This window comes from Octopus bimaculoides, chromosome 10 (genome assembly GCF_046866305.1).
Source record: "Octopus bimaculoides isolate indiv1 chromosome 10, ASM4686630v1, whole genome shotgun sequence".
Lineage (NCBI taxonomy): Eukaryota > Metazoa > Mollusca > Cephalopoda > Octopoda > Octopodidae > Octopus > Octopus bimaculoides.
The window spans coordinates 82,895,756-82,910,671 of record NC_142937.1 but is presented as its reverse complement, the minus strand read 5'-3'; the positions used below and the strand labels follow the sequence as shown (position 1 = coordinate 82,910,671).

The 14,916-nt window shown below is 34.2% G+C and overlaps 1 protein-coding gene across 26 annotated transcripts in view; it reads right to left on the bottom strand.

Moving 5' to 3' along the window:
• Nucleotides 1–14,916, bottom strand: part of LOC106871599 (tyrosine-protein phosphatase Lar) — a 591,306-nt gene that overhangs the window by 309,231 nt on the left and 267,159 nt on the right. The gene's annotated exons all lie outside the window — the stretch shown is intronic.

Here is a 14,916-nt window from a genome sequence, read left to right as displayed (position 1 = left end):
AAACACCATGATGTTGACTGAAAGTTTGATTTTTATCACTCTTTCGCATGTGCAAAATTAAAAATATAAAATGGGGACAATTTACCCATCGCACCCTGTATATATACACATATATAAATATTGAGAAAGCAAGAGAATGAGCAAGTATGGATTAGCTGGAATTATCTAAGGCAGGTTTTTATAGTCAGAAGCATTTCCTGTTGTAGACCACCATTTTCAAGTAAGATATTTTTTTTTACGTGGGAGCCCTGAAAAGATCCTGGCCTTAAGGGTTATTGCAAAAGGCCTGGTTAGAGGCTAACCTTCCTAGATCTTTACAGGACTTAGGAAAACTGAAGTACCACTGCAATAAGCGTGTAAATCTGAGAGGGGAATATGTTACGTCAGAATTATCTCCAGGATTTTCTTTCACCCAAAGCCAGGAACTTATCAGAAGTCATTGAAAGTGCACAGCAGCTGGCATAATGTCAACAAGGAATATCAACATAATCATGATTTCACTCAAATACACACACACCTATACAATGTGCTTCTTGCAACACACATCTACAAAATGCAAGACACTTATTGACCCAGGCCTTTAGTAGAAGACATTTATTTACTCTAGGTAACATGGTTACAATACAAACATTTCTTTACTACACAATCATATCTGCATGCATGTGCACACACACAGATAGATAGATAGGTGTAGGCATAGCCATGTGCTTAACAAGTTTGCCTTTGAACCTTAGGATTTTCTCCCATTGTAAAGTGTCTTGGGTAATTGTTATCTGCTATAAAATCAAGTTGACCAATTGTGAGATGAATTCACACTGTTTTGAATTAATTATGCATTATTTCATAGCTTTGAGATTTTGATGATATGATTTTTTATTTTGGCCTCCGTGCAGGTGACACGTAAAAGCACCCACTACACTCTCTGAGTGGTTGGCGTTAGGAAGGGCATCCAGCTGTAGAAACTCTGCCAAATCAGATTGGAAGCTGGTGTTGCCATCCGGTTTCACCAGTCCTCAGTCAAATCGTCCAACCCATGCTAGCATGGAAGGCGGACGTTAAACGATGATGATGATGATGATTGTAAGATACATGTGAAAGGTTGGATCTGACCAGGTAGAATATTTAGGCTGGATATGACTGGTTTAAATTTTAAGGAGTTATACTATAGAGCACTACATATAGAGAGGTTGTACAATAAATTCTTGCCTGGTGAAATTGTACAATAGGACTTTTCATACAGCAGCCATCACCTAAGCTACTAAGCTACTAAAGCATACATTTCCAATTTTGAGACAAAAGTTTCAAAAATAATTCCAAAATATCCATTTTAAAACCTTACTGAACTGCAACATAATGATCATTACTTGAACTAACTCATTAGAGAGCCTGCTTGCTTGGCCGGCTATAAATAATGACTTTCAAAAAAGGAAAGATTCATTGGACCGTGTAGTCCTTGACAGAATAAAAACATTGGATGGTTTCACAATACACTATGATACCTTCTTGTATGAGATTTAATATTACATTGCTTTATACACGTATATTAATCAACTGACATATACCATTTAGTTTTATCAATTAAAATAAAGTAAATGGATTTCATATTTTTTTAATGCTTTGAATGAGTCAGAAAAGAAGGGCTATGTCCATAACATCTTTCAGTCATTTTTGCATGATGGCACAACCATAATTGTGTGGTTAAGAAGTTTCGTTTCCAACCAAAAAGTTCTATATTCATCCCCACTGGGTGGTATCTTGAAGCAAGTGCATTCTACTATAGCCCCAGGCTGATCAAAATATTGTGAGTGAATTTGGTAGACAGAAACTGAAACACATTGTATAGTGTGTGTGTGTATGTTAGTGTTTCAGTCTTCTTGTTTAGATACCAAGTGCCAATTGTAAACAAATATCAGCATCATAGTAGTGGTTACAAATTGCACTGCTTGAAAACAGGCGAGGGTTGGTGACAGGAAGAGCATCAAGCTAGAGAAATCTGCTTCAGTAAATCCTGTCAGACCCAAGCAAGAATGGAAAAGTAGACATGAAAATGATGCAGTTGATGGTTTTTCCTTTTTATTATTATTTTTTTTTTGGTACCAGTTAATTTCATCTTGTAATTCAAGAATAATTTGAAAACAGAAAATGAGTCATCAATATAAGAAGCAAGATAGTAGGGTTTTGAATTATTTGCCCATAAGTCCTAAACCTAAACCCAGGCTTGGTGTTCCATTTGTTTATCAAAAAGACCACTTTATTCTACATTACCCTTATCAGGTAAGCTGTAAGTTGAGGATTAGGGCGTGAATGTCTTTGTTATCTGCAATAGATTGTCAACTTATCAGAGGAAAAGATTTATCACTTGTCCAATTCACATGAAATCACAGCCAAGCACTAACACTTAGAGGCTCAATATTTCCAAATAAAATAAAAGAAAATATCCAGAGAATATCCTAATAAAACTTTACTTTTCTTTATTTACTCAGTTACATTCGCAGTGTGACTTTAATAACCATATATTAGATACTTGTGGGTTTATATCAAACAGCAATTGTCATGTGTAGGAGAGATCTGACTAAAACCTATGGCCACACTGACATGTCACTATCCTCTGGCAGAGAAGGGCAGCTAGTCTTCTTCTATCTGGTGGCTGGGGTGATAGTCATCTGAAAGGTTTGAACACATGCATTTTCCTCTTTAGCCAAGTTCTCATCAACTTCTTCAAATTTTATTTAAAGAAGCTGAAGAGAGAACAGGACCAATTCTGAGGAGGTTTTCCTAAGTAGTGGGGGGAAATAAAGTGGACGGGGAACTTCTGATGCCTTGGTTTTAGCAGAGTAATGTGTTATATCTATTAAGTTGCACATTCACACAGAGGCACCATTATTTTCTTGAAAACAAAGGGTGTAAAAACAAAATATAAAGCCTGTGTGTGTGTGTATGTTTATATACATGTGTGTGCGTGTGTGCTATATATATATATATATATATATATATCTGAGTGGTTGGCGTTAGGAAGGGCATCCAGCTGTAGAAACTCTGCCAAATTTAGATTGGGGCCTGGTGTTGCCATCCGGTTTCACCAGTCCTCAGTCAAGTCGTCCAACCCATGCTAGCATGGAAAGCGGACGTTAAACGATGATGATGATGATGATGATAATTGTTGTGAATTCTCCCCCTATATATATCATCATCATCATCATCATCGTTTAACGTCCGCTTTCCATGCTAGCATGGGTTGGACGATTTGACTGAGGACTGGCAAGTCAGAAGGCTGCCCTCGGCTCCAATCTGATCTGGCAGAGTTACTACAGTTGGATGCCCTTCCTAACGCGAACCACTCCGAGAGTGTAGTGGGTGCTTTTACATGCCACCGGCACGAGGGCCAGTCTGACAGTACCGGCAACAGCCACACTCAAAATGGTGGTTTTTACGTGCCACCTGCACGAGAGCTAGTCCAGCGGCACTGGTAATGACCTCGCTCAAATGATTTTCTAACGTGCCACCAGCACAAGTGCTAAAAGGCGATGCTTTATATATATATATATATATATATATATATATATATATATATATATATATAATGAACATTGGCACAACCTTTTTCTGCAAAAATATATTTGGAAATAAGTTTTAACAATAAAAGTATTTTAGTTTTATCTCTTAAAAGAAAAGGTGGTGTTTTTATGTCAAGGAAATAGCAGATATATCAAGACAACTTATGATATAAGCTTAAAAGTCAGCCAGCATAAGTTAAACAAAAGGATACAATTTCAGTGGCATAAAATCTGAATAATTATCTGTTGAATATTTATACAATAGCTGAAGAACAATGATTGCTTGTTCCAAGAGGCCTAAACACTGTTCACTGCTCTGGAGATTGTGAGTGTGATGAAGCAGGTGTCTGTAAGTCAGTGCAGAACAAATGCTGCAAGGACTTCATTCAAAAAGTACTGCTTTTTTTTCTTTTTTCAGTTTTGTGGTCAATGTTACCAGCTTTACAATATAAGTGAAAGATTTATACATGCAAAATCACTATCACCATCACCATCATCATCATCATCCATTTTCATTCATTTTCCATGCTGACAGGAGTTAGATGGGTTGTCACAGCCCAGATCAGCTCTTATTGAAAATTATTGCTTTCCTGTATAGGTTGGAGGACACGTCTTGCTTGTGTATGTGTGATTGGGGGTGGGGGTAGATAGCGAAAGAGAAAGAGAATGTGTAGAAGTGTTATATATACACATATACACGAATACACATGCGCACACATTTATATTATTTGTACAATAGTCTTGTCTAGCAAATTCTACTCATAAAGAATTGGTTAACCCAGGACTACAGTTAAAGACACTGGTCTAGTGTGCTGTAATTGAATTGAATGACACATCTACAAAACCAGCTATATACGCATCTATGTAACTGACTATGGTCATATTTATTATTGACTATAATCATCAGAAAAGCAGAACCCAGGACTTTTGGATATATTTTTTACATGCTCAGAATTGTCAAAGTATGAAAAAAAAACAACCTGCATCAGTTGTTCATTGTCAGGACAAACACTGGACTGGCTCCTGCGCAGGTGGCACGTAAAATATAACATTTCGAGCGTGGTCGTTGCCAGTACCGCCTGACTGGCCTTAGTGCCGGTGGCATGTAAAAGCACCCACCAGACTCTCGGAGTGGTTGGCGTTAGAAAGGGCATCCAACTGTAGAAACTCTGCCAAATCAGAATGGAGCCTGGTGTAGCCACCAGGTCCACCAGTCCTCAGTAAAATCGTCCAACCCATGCTAGCATGGAAAGCGGACGTTAAACGATGATGATGATGATGATGATGATGATGATACTCTTAACAAGCTTAAGCACCTTTCCTTTCTATAGCTCTTTTACTGTATACTTTTCAGTATTCTTGTTTTATTCTGTAGATACCAATCCTCTGCTTAAACATATGCATGTTGATGTTTGCAAGAAAAAATAGATTTTATTTGAATGCTTGCAAAATGTGAAGTCTGCTAAAAATACTCAAAAACCTGGTGTTGTTGTTTAACACCAGGTCAGCCTTTCTCATCTTTTTGTATATTTGAATCTACATATGTGAAACTACATATCAACATATTTGAATCTACAAGCCAATGTGTCTTGATTTTAAGACACTTGGGTGTGAGTTGAAAGAATTTAGCTGCTATTTCTAGCTGGTTAAGCAACTGGGTAGGCTCTTCTCTTTCCCATTGACTTGAAGCACTAATGTTATTCTGGGTTGGGCACCAAATATACCTAAACGTTCCCCAAAACAAAAAATTCAATAAGAGAAAATTCGAAAAGAAAAAATTCAATGTGAAAATGAAATAAATTGAAATTAAAAAATCTAAAGTAGAAAATACGTTTACCGGTTATAAAATGCACTGATAATTATATAAGCCAAACAAAGTGATTTACTTGGTTGAAATGCATGACACCTCTCACTTGCAAAGATGTTTGTCTCATATTCTGACAGAAGGAACACACCAATAATGACAAAGCTGAATATGCAGCTGCTAAGCTTAGCTTTACTGCAGTTAAAACCAAAAGACAGGAGGAAATTAACTGATTTTTATCTAACAGAAAATATGATATGAATCCAAAGACCCAGTCTAAAGTAATGTGCCACTACTACCACTAATAATGACAATAACAACAACAAATATTTCTTTTATTTGCCACAGGGGCATCTGATGAGGGGATAAACTTATCTATGGAAACGGAAGCGAATTTCATAGCAACGCAACAACACCAACATGTAACAATAACATGAATTATATTAATAAAAAAAAAAAAACACGAAGTGTATGATTCTGTTGCTGCAGCAGACATATATAATGAACCTAAGATGAATCTAAGTTAACGATTGTAATGCAGCTATAAAGCAAAAAAGAAAACAAGAACAAAAAAAAAAAAAAAAAATGAATAAATATGCATATATTATAATTTCCTATGACTGAATTAACAATGAGAAACAAGATAAGAATCTTGACTCCAATAAGAAATGAAACAGAATATATTTGCAGACGATATGTTAAACAGTTCAGTAATATTGATAAAAACTGAGTTAGTTGTAAAGCATTCAATTACACACGTCAACCAATATCTACTGAGAAACTAGAATCATTAGCTACGTTATCAACCACTTGTTGAAAAATTATCGTTAATGCACTAATATTTTCTTGAACAACAATCATATTATCGACCTAACAATTGAAGCTTCTACATGGTTGCTCAATTTGCTAGAGATACTAGCCAAATCTTAAACTCAAACTACATTCTGCTGACTTGAAAAAGAAAAAAAAAAGAAACACATTGGGCTAACATAGTCCTAGGTAAACTGTTTGACAGTTAGGTCATTGATAGAATACTTTTGACCATAAATCTGTTCAAACAAGCCTAACTGAGGCTTAACATCAACAAAGTCCTATTATACCTTTTTACCATCAGGCAGCATAAGGATGCTAGGCTAAAAGCATTTCTTCCTTTCCCTTCTATTCTTTCTTTCAAAATTGATTTCTTACGTCTCGGTCCAAACTCAAAATCTATTTTGTAAGAGAGATAAATAATACATAACCGAGACATGATTATTATTAACCCTGGAAAGCATTGATGCTTCAACCAACTAACTTTTCAACAAGTTGATAATGTATCTAATGGTTGGTAGACTAAATCTGTCACTTGTATTAGCATTGCCACTGATTGGATCTTGGCTGTCCTCAACATAATCCACTCAGTTGCATTTCAGACCAGATCGACATTTTAAGGAGAAACTATGCGTCATGATTTGTTCTTCCATTTCTCCATTAGTCTCAGTAGTCATTCCTCCTTAGACTAAATTAGTAAAATAAAAATCAAAGTGATGGTTGCACTTGACTCTGGTAATATTTTGAACTCATAACTGTAAACTACCAATCTAGTAACAAACTGATTACAGTAAATTATCCAGTGCAAGTCCTCTTGTCAGAGCTTCATTTGTCTTTGTTGTGAAAAAGTGTGATATGGATACTGCCCCAGAAAGCTTTGGCCTCTTCAAAAGTGAATCAAAAACTAAGGGAATAACTGCTTTTACTGAGAGATCTTACTCCTCTCTCACAGTACTTGCCGTTAGTTTTAAAATTATAAACTACAAACCAGTATGGAAGCTTTGATGGCTTGATCTGCAAGAAATAGCAGCCTAATGTTCTTTGAAATATATCATCCATCAGTAAAGTCAAAAAACATATTGGATGATACAGGGATTAAACTTAATGGTGCATTCAAATGAAAGCTTCTATCTAGATGCTCAACCTGCGAGAAATAGTGACCAAGTCTCCACTCTATCATCTTAAAAAAAGGGTGACACATTTATTTGATAATGTAATACTCGATACTTTTATTTTTTTCTTTTAGTTAGGAGGGAGAACAATGCTCATGAGCTTTTACGAGGTCTCTGAGATTGGTGGGAGGGAGGAAGAATAGTACCATCAATCTAGAGACCTAGACTGAGCATTTGCACCAGAGAGGACTTTGCTAAAGGTATTCAATGTGCCTGGTGGTGTATTGAATCAGGAAACAGATTAAGTCTGCCATTTGTGTAATCCATGGTGGGATTTAACTCAGAATGCAAGGAGCCAGAACAAATACTACAAGGCATTCAGTTCAATGTTCTTACACTGCTTTGGATTGGTATTTTGTAAAAATCAAATCTGAAAGGATGAAAGGTACAAAGCTGACTTCAACAGGATTTATCAAAGTGCAGAGAGTTGAAATAAGTACTACAAGATACATATTGTAGTACTTAATTTGTACATAGATATATCTATGTTGTGCCAATGTATTTAGGAAGAAATATAAAATTTGCAATTTCATAATTTCCTTTTCCTTTCACATCAGAGACATCATATCTGTTTCTAAAAATAGGTACTTTCATTAATTATTCATTTTACAAAAATAGCTTCAAATTTGATATTTTGGAAATGTTGAAAATATTTTGCTTAAAATAAACACTATAATAAAGTAATAAATTTATTTATTTGTCATAAAAGTGATCATGTTTTAGCAAATATTTAAATATATCTGAGTAGATCTGCAACTACTTCAATGAGTAATGCTCCTCTGGACTTCCAAATGCTACAAACCCCACCTGCTGAATGCACCTGTTGCACCAACTTCTCTTCCTCGCTAACATCATCCTCAGATTTTATACAAAACACTTTGATCAATCTTTCCTTTCCCCATATTCTCTCCCTGTTAGTATCTTCTTTCACACTTTAACCTGCAATTAGGCTGAATTTTTAACTGTAATTATTGCTACCTCATAGCCATGGACATCTCTTTGACCATAAACCAGTTATGTAAAAAATATATCTAGCTGAGAATTGATAGTATGATTGAAACTAAAGCTAGTGAAATTAAAAACTCCAAAACTGATGGTTTAGAAACAAGACTAAGTACTATTGTTTGAACAAGTAAATGACTTGTTAAATAAAGATTATCTATCTGACTGGCTGTAATGACTTATACTTATAAAATATATTCATCTGGAGTAATATAAATTGAAGAAACAAAATTCAATAGTTATGAAAAAAAAATCTGTTATATTTTAACTATTTCCAAAAAGACATTAATAGCAGAAGTGAAGTGAAATGTTTCAATCAAGAAAGAAAGTCAATGATGGACTAACCCTGCTGTGAAATATATTAAAAAACATAACAAAGATTGATTAGCAACTGTAGAAGTAATTGATAATCAAAGTGTAAGAATATTCTGCTAAATTGCAGAAGTAGTTTTGCAGAGTTTCCTTATACAATTGACACATTGTAGTAGTAGTAGAAACAACATCTTTCTGGACATACTATACTACCTCCATTATTGTGAGCATCATCTTAAAATGAATGTTTTGTCCACTAGCTTTAGGCGATTCTCTGACCTACTGAATTGATATAAATCTGATAGAGTTTGAAATGGTATCATGTTCTACAAGGAAGATCTTTTTTTTTTCTTTTTTTTTTTTTTTTTCAGGAGATATATTTATTTACTCATTGTGATTAAATGAAAGTATCAAACTAAATACTCTGGTCAAAAGAAAGTAGTTTAGTGATGAACTGATTAAAGAAATATAGGTAAAAGAATTTCTGCCTTGGTAACATTGATTTGAGGTACAATTTCATTCATTAGTAGACATTGCCACAAAATCAGTGAGCTATCTCAAGAAACTGTAGCCTGTTTTTGTGTGTGGCTTAATATGATTGTTTGGTCTCAGGAATGATTTGTTAGGTTTTTATCATCGTATTCTATGAAAATAGACCATTTGGAATCAATATATAATAGTAGATCACTTGCTGATCTGTCAGTGGAAACAGAGCAGAGCTACTGGTTGCTGTGATACAAATTTCTTTTTACATAGTAGCTGCTTGTCTGAGACCTAAGATAATATAATTGTAACATTGCTATTATTTAATGCTTTTCAGCAAAGCATCAGCAGTTTTGCAAGGTTTACAGTTCTTTAATGCTTCATACAAATACTTCTACTTTCCTTGTTACCACTAGAGGCTGAGGCCAAGCTGGGGCAACATTATATTTGTAATAGATGAATTTTATGTAGTGAGAATATATAATTATAATGAAATATTAGATACTTATTACACATATTCTATACTGATTTTATACAATAATTTGTTAAATACTATGGAAAAATATGTGAAAATATGGAAACCCTAATGCAAATAAATAACACTTACCCATACAGTTTTAGAATTCTACATAGATTTTAACAAGATTTTACATACATTGTTAATGTTAATTTTATAATATTTCTTTCAGAAATTTAAGTAAGATGTGATGGTATGTTTTCTGGGATTTTTTCCCCATTGTTAATACAATTTAATTTCAGTTAAAAGTGATAGACAATGAAAATCAAAATACTTCCAATAATCTTGAATCAGAATGAACATTACAGAGTTTATTTGAAATAAAAGTAAACTATTATTGATATATTGATAATTTGTTAGTTATAAACAATTAAATTATCACAGAATCCTACACATTAATATATATTGTGTTATAGTATGTGTATATAATATCTTATAAATGTAAGGGTGCACAAATGGTGTGTATGTGCATGCGTGTATAGTTATAATAAAAAAAGTTACTGATCTTAGGGAAATACATCCAGACTGCCAATTGAATTGAATAAAGACAAATAAGTATGTATGACATATGCAAAAAAAAAGTTTGATTTACAACTGAAATTTCCATCTTAGTTGTTGGATGAAAACAAAAATCTAGCAGTGATTGTTAGTGACTCCCAAAGAAAAGAGGAAACGATTTCAAGAAATTGATTAGTTTCACTAAATTATTTTATATGCTTCAGGGAAAATCTGATCTTTGTCTACAAGCAAAATGTATGTATCAAGTAAAAGTTGTTTTAAATATACTATAGTACAAATGAATACCAGTCTCTGGTCAAAGATTCATATTTTTGCACTTAACCAATTATGAATTGGATGGATAAAAAAATAAATTTGAAGATTTGTAAAAATGTTTAGGACATACCATTGATAAATATGAAATTTGAACATTAAGTTATTAAACTGTTCTTTTAAAATTGAACTTATTTCCAATGTATTACCTTCAGATTAACATTGAGGTTATCATAGTAACAAGTTACATACATACTTCTTCTTGTGCCCTTGTAAAGCCTAGTGAGGTTCATGGGCCCGGTTTCCCGGTTTCAATGGCGTATGTGTTCCACAGCTAGAAGGGACGCCAGTCCATCGCGGCGTTACTCATTGTTGCCAGCTGAGTGAACTGGAGCAACGTGAAATGAAGTGTTTTGCTCAAGAACACAATGCATTGCCCGGTCCAAGAAACGAAACCATAATCTTACAATCATGGTGCTGACACCCTAACCACTAAGCCATGCGCCTCCACACATACATACTAACTGGTATCATATAAATTTCATCAATTTGTTCATCTAAAGGCTTTCTTCTCCCTAAAGTAGAACAGCTGATACTGAAAAACATGATAACAGTAAACCACAAAGGTCACCTCTGAAGCTAATCTTGACAAGCTCCACCCTTACTTGACCTGTTGTCTTCAACATTTTCTCTAACAAACCATAGAAAGCTACAGATCTTCTAATTGTCATCTTCGTTAGTGTTTAAACTGATTTCTTTTTACAAGAAACTACAAAGGCTACAAACAAATATGGGGCAATTCATAACAGAGCAAACAAAAATATTTTAGTACACCTTGAGCACAAAGAAAAAAAAATAGTTTTAAGGGAAAGGAGTATTTATATATTAGTTAACAAATAATTTAAACTGCATAAAATTATTACAAACCTATTTAGTCAATGAAACATTGTCATGAAGACTTTATTTTTAGAATTTCATTCTGTAATTTTCACATTTTTAAATATGATTTTGATGTTTTAGCTGTGTACCTAGCTGCACCTCACTGAACCTCCATGTACCATAGTGCACTGTTTTGGATGTACAGTCACAAGGACTACATCTAGAGAAGAGTTACTCGACTAACTAGAATTCAATCACTAATGGACACATTTCAGTCTCTGGCCCACAGGAGTGCAGTCTCCTCTATTGCTACTTTCACAGACCCTGTTTATCAGAGCTAGTCGGTCTCATGCCGCCACTATTTAAAGCAGCTCCAACATATTTGTCTTTCTTATTCTTGTGACTCTTAGTGTTCAACACCTTTGGTACTGCATTAAGAATTATGCTGTTATTTTTTTTCTACCCAGGATAGCTCTCTGGGATCTTCGCACAGCTCATATCTTTCCTGAAGGTGTTGACTTGCAACAGTTTAAATGCAGCAATAATGGCATCAAGCTCACTGACCTCAGAGACGCAAAGGTCATGGACAACGACTCTTCCTCTAATCTCAACTAGGTAAAACGACATGATATCATTTTGTTTTTAAGACTTATATGATTCTTATTTCTTTATTGCTTACAAGGGGCTAAACATAGAGGGAACAAACAAGGACAGACAAAGGGATTAAGTCGATTACATCAACCCCAGTGCATAACTGGTACTTAATTTATCGACCCCGGAAGGATGAAAGGCAAAGTCGACCTCGGCGGAATTTGAACTCAGAATGTAGCGGCAGACGAAATACCGCTCAGCATTTCGCCCGGCGCGCTAACGTTTCTTGTTCCTCATTGCCTACAATAGCAGCTAAATCTCTCTCAATTACACTGTTGTTTAAAGAAAGGAACAACACATGGGATAACGTGGTCATGGATATACTAAAAATAGGAGACGTTCATGGCTGGAACATCTAAACATTTACTAGGTGAAGCAGCGGAAAGTTGTAGAAAGTTAGCCTAGATGCTTTATATTACCTACTTTTAGTGTTTAAATCTCAGCAGTGTTGATTTTGGTTTCCATCACTCTGAGATCAATAAAATAGTGGGTCAATTTGATTGATTAAACTCACTACCCCTAACGAAATTGGTTTTTGTGCCTGGAGAAAAGAATATGTACAAATTATTTGTAAGCTGATAAGAGCTTCAAAAAACAAGCAATGTCAAAGTGATTGCAAAAGCAGGTTCCATTTGGATAATTAATCATGTACTTAATTAGGCAAATACTGCATTTATTATCTTATATATTTACATCACAGAATTATTTGAAATGGTTTTGTAATGTAAATATGTTTTCAGTGTATGTTCTACATATTTAATTACTCATGGAGGGTCCTTTATACAAAGGAAAAAAATCAAGAAAATAGGAGTAATATAGGTGTAGATTTTTAATTAGAAAATATACATTTTCAAATGGAGATGAGATTAAAACAGAGAATGTTGTTCAAAATCATCAACATCGAAATTTTTCTACATTTGCTTTCTTTGCTGCCATGATTTGGACATATTTCAGAAAAAGTATTATAGTACATTTTACTGACACATATGAAAATGGGGATATTGTAGAAGAGTTAGATAAAGGAAGATAGAATATTGAATTAAACTAAAAAGGATATTGATGAAAATTTGTTTTATTAATATTTGCCTCCACCTTCTAAATATGCATAGACTTAATATATCTTTTACCTTTTAATTGGTTCAGTCGTTAGACTGTAGCCATGCTGGGGCACCACCATGAAGAATTTTAGTTAAATGAGTTAATCCCAGTACTTATTATTCTTTGTAAAACTTGGTACTCATTCTATCGATCTCTTTTAGTCAAACTGCTAAGTTATGGAGACATAAACACACCAACACTGGTTGTCAAGCAGTGGTGGACACACACAACACAAAGAGTTTCTTTCAGTTTCAATCTACCAAATCCAGTCACAAAGCTTTCCCTATATATCTGCATATATGCAAAGACTATATCATTTACATTATATACATATAGTATATATATATCATTCAAATATATTAAGCCTTCTTCCTCATCTCGAGACACTTTTCTTTTTTCTTCTTTTATTTTATATATTTTTCTTCACTCTGATGAAGCTCCATGTAACAGATTGGATGTGCCATAGAATACAACAAATATTATTCTCAGAATTTTCTTTGGCGGCGCTGAGGGACATTGGAAGCAGAAATGGTTGTTAGATCTGATAAAGTTTTGTATTAAAAAATAATAATCGATGGTAGTCAATTTGTTTGTTAACCAAGAATTTTCTCCATTTTCTGCTTAATTTAAATTTGGTCCCTGATAAACTTTTGTTTATTTTGTTATTGCTTGTATCCTATGAGCATAATATGCTTGCATATGTACGCCCATAGGTAATTTATACCGGTAGTAAAAATGGTATATATATATATATATATACATATATATATATATATATATATATATATATATATACATATAATAATATAAGTATATATATTACATCAATATTATCTATATTACATATATATATTATATATATTATCATCATTATCATTACCACCATTTAATGTCTATTTTCCATGCTGGCATGGGTTGGACAGTTTGACATGAGCTGGCAAGCCAGAGAACTGCACTGGGTTCTACTGTCTGTTTTGGAATGGTGTTTTTTATGGCGGGATACCCTTCCTAATGCCAACCACCATACAAAGTGTAGTGGGTGCCTTTTATGTTGCTCTAGCACCAGCAAAGTATGTTTTGGCATGATTTTTAGGGTGGATACCCCTTCTAATGCTAAACACAGTCTTATCCACTACACTATATACCTATGGGCAATTATAGAATGAATTTTAGGGCTTATAAACCTAGTATTTTATCTTTTCTTAATACTAGTTCCAATATTACATACTTATCTGCATATTATATTCATATCTGTAATATGGTTCCCATATTACATTCATATATCTCCTCATATCATAGCTTTATAATGTTCTTCTACCCTTACTTTAAGGAGGCAGCATGCTTTGCCTTTGTGTAACCTACCACAACCGTGTAGGATAGAGTACATGCAGTTTTTTGGTCATATTCTCTTCTATGGGTGGTTTTACTTGGAGAAGATATTTGCAAAGTGTTGTATTACTTCTAAATACTGTCCTGATGTCATATGGACTGCACATGGATCGAGTATAGTTGATCATGTATGCAAAAACGGAGACCACCTCCCGCTGTGTGATGAAGTTGCAATAATCAATAGAGAACACCACTGGAAAATACGAAAATTAAAAGAGGCTGCACATATGCTAGGACACTAAGAAAAGGGGCAAAACCTTTGAAGAAATGGAAAGTCTTCTTTCTCTGGATTGTTAGGTTGAATCGTCAGCATGCTGCTATTAGTCAAGAAATCATTCAAGAGAAAGCATTGCCTTCATTTGAGGACCTGAAGAAAAAATATCCAGGTGAGAAAGATGTAGAGTTCAAGGCAAGTCAAAGATGGTTCATGAGATTTAAGAAGCAAAGAAGTTATCACTCTATTAAGGACCAAGG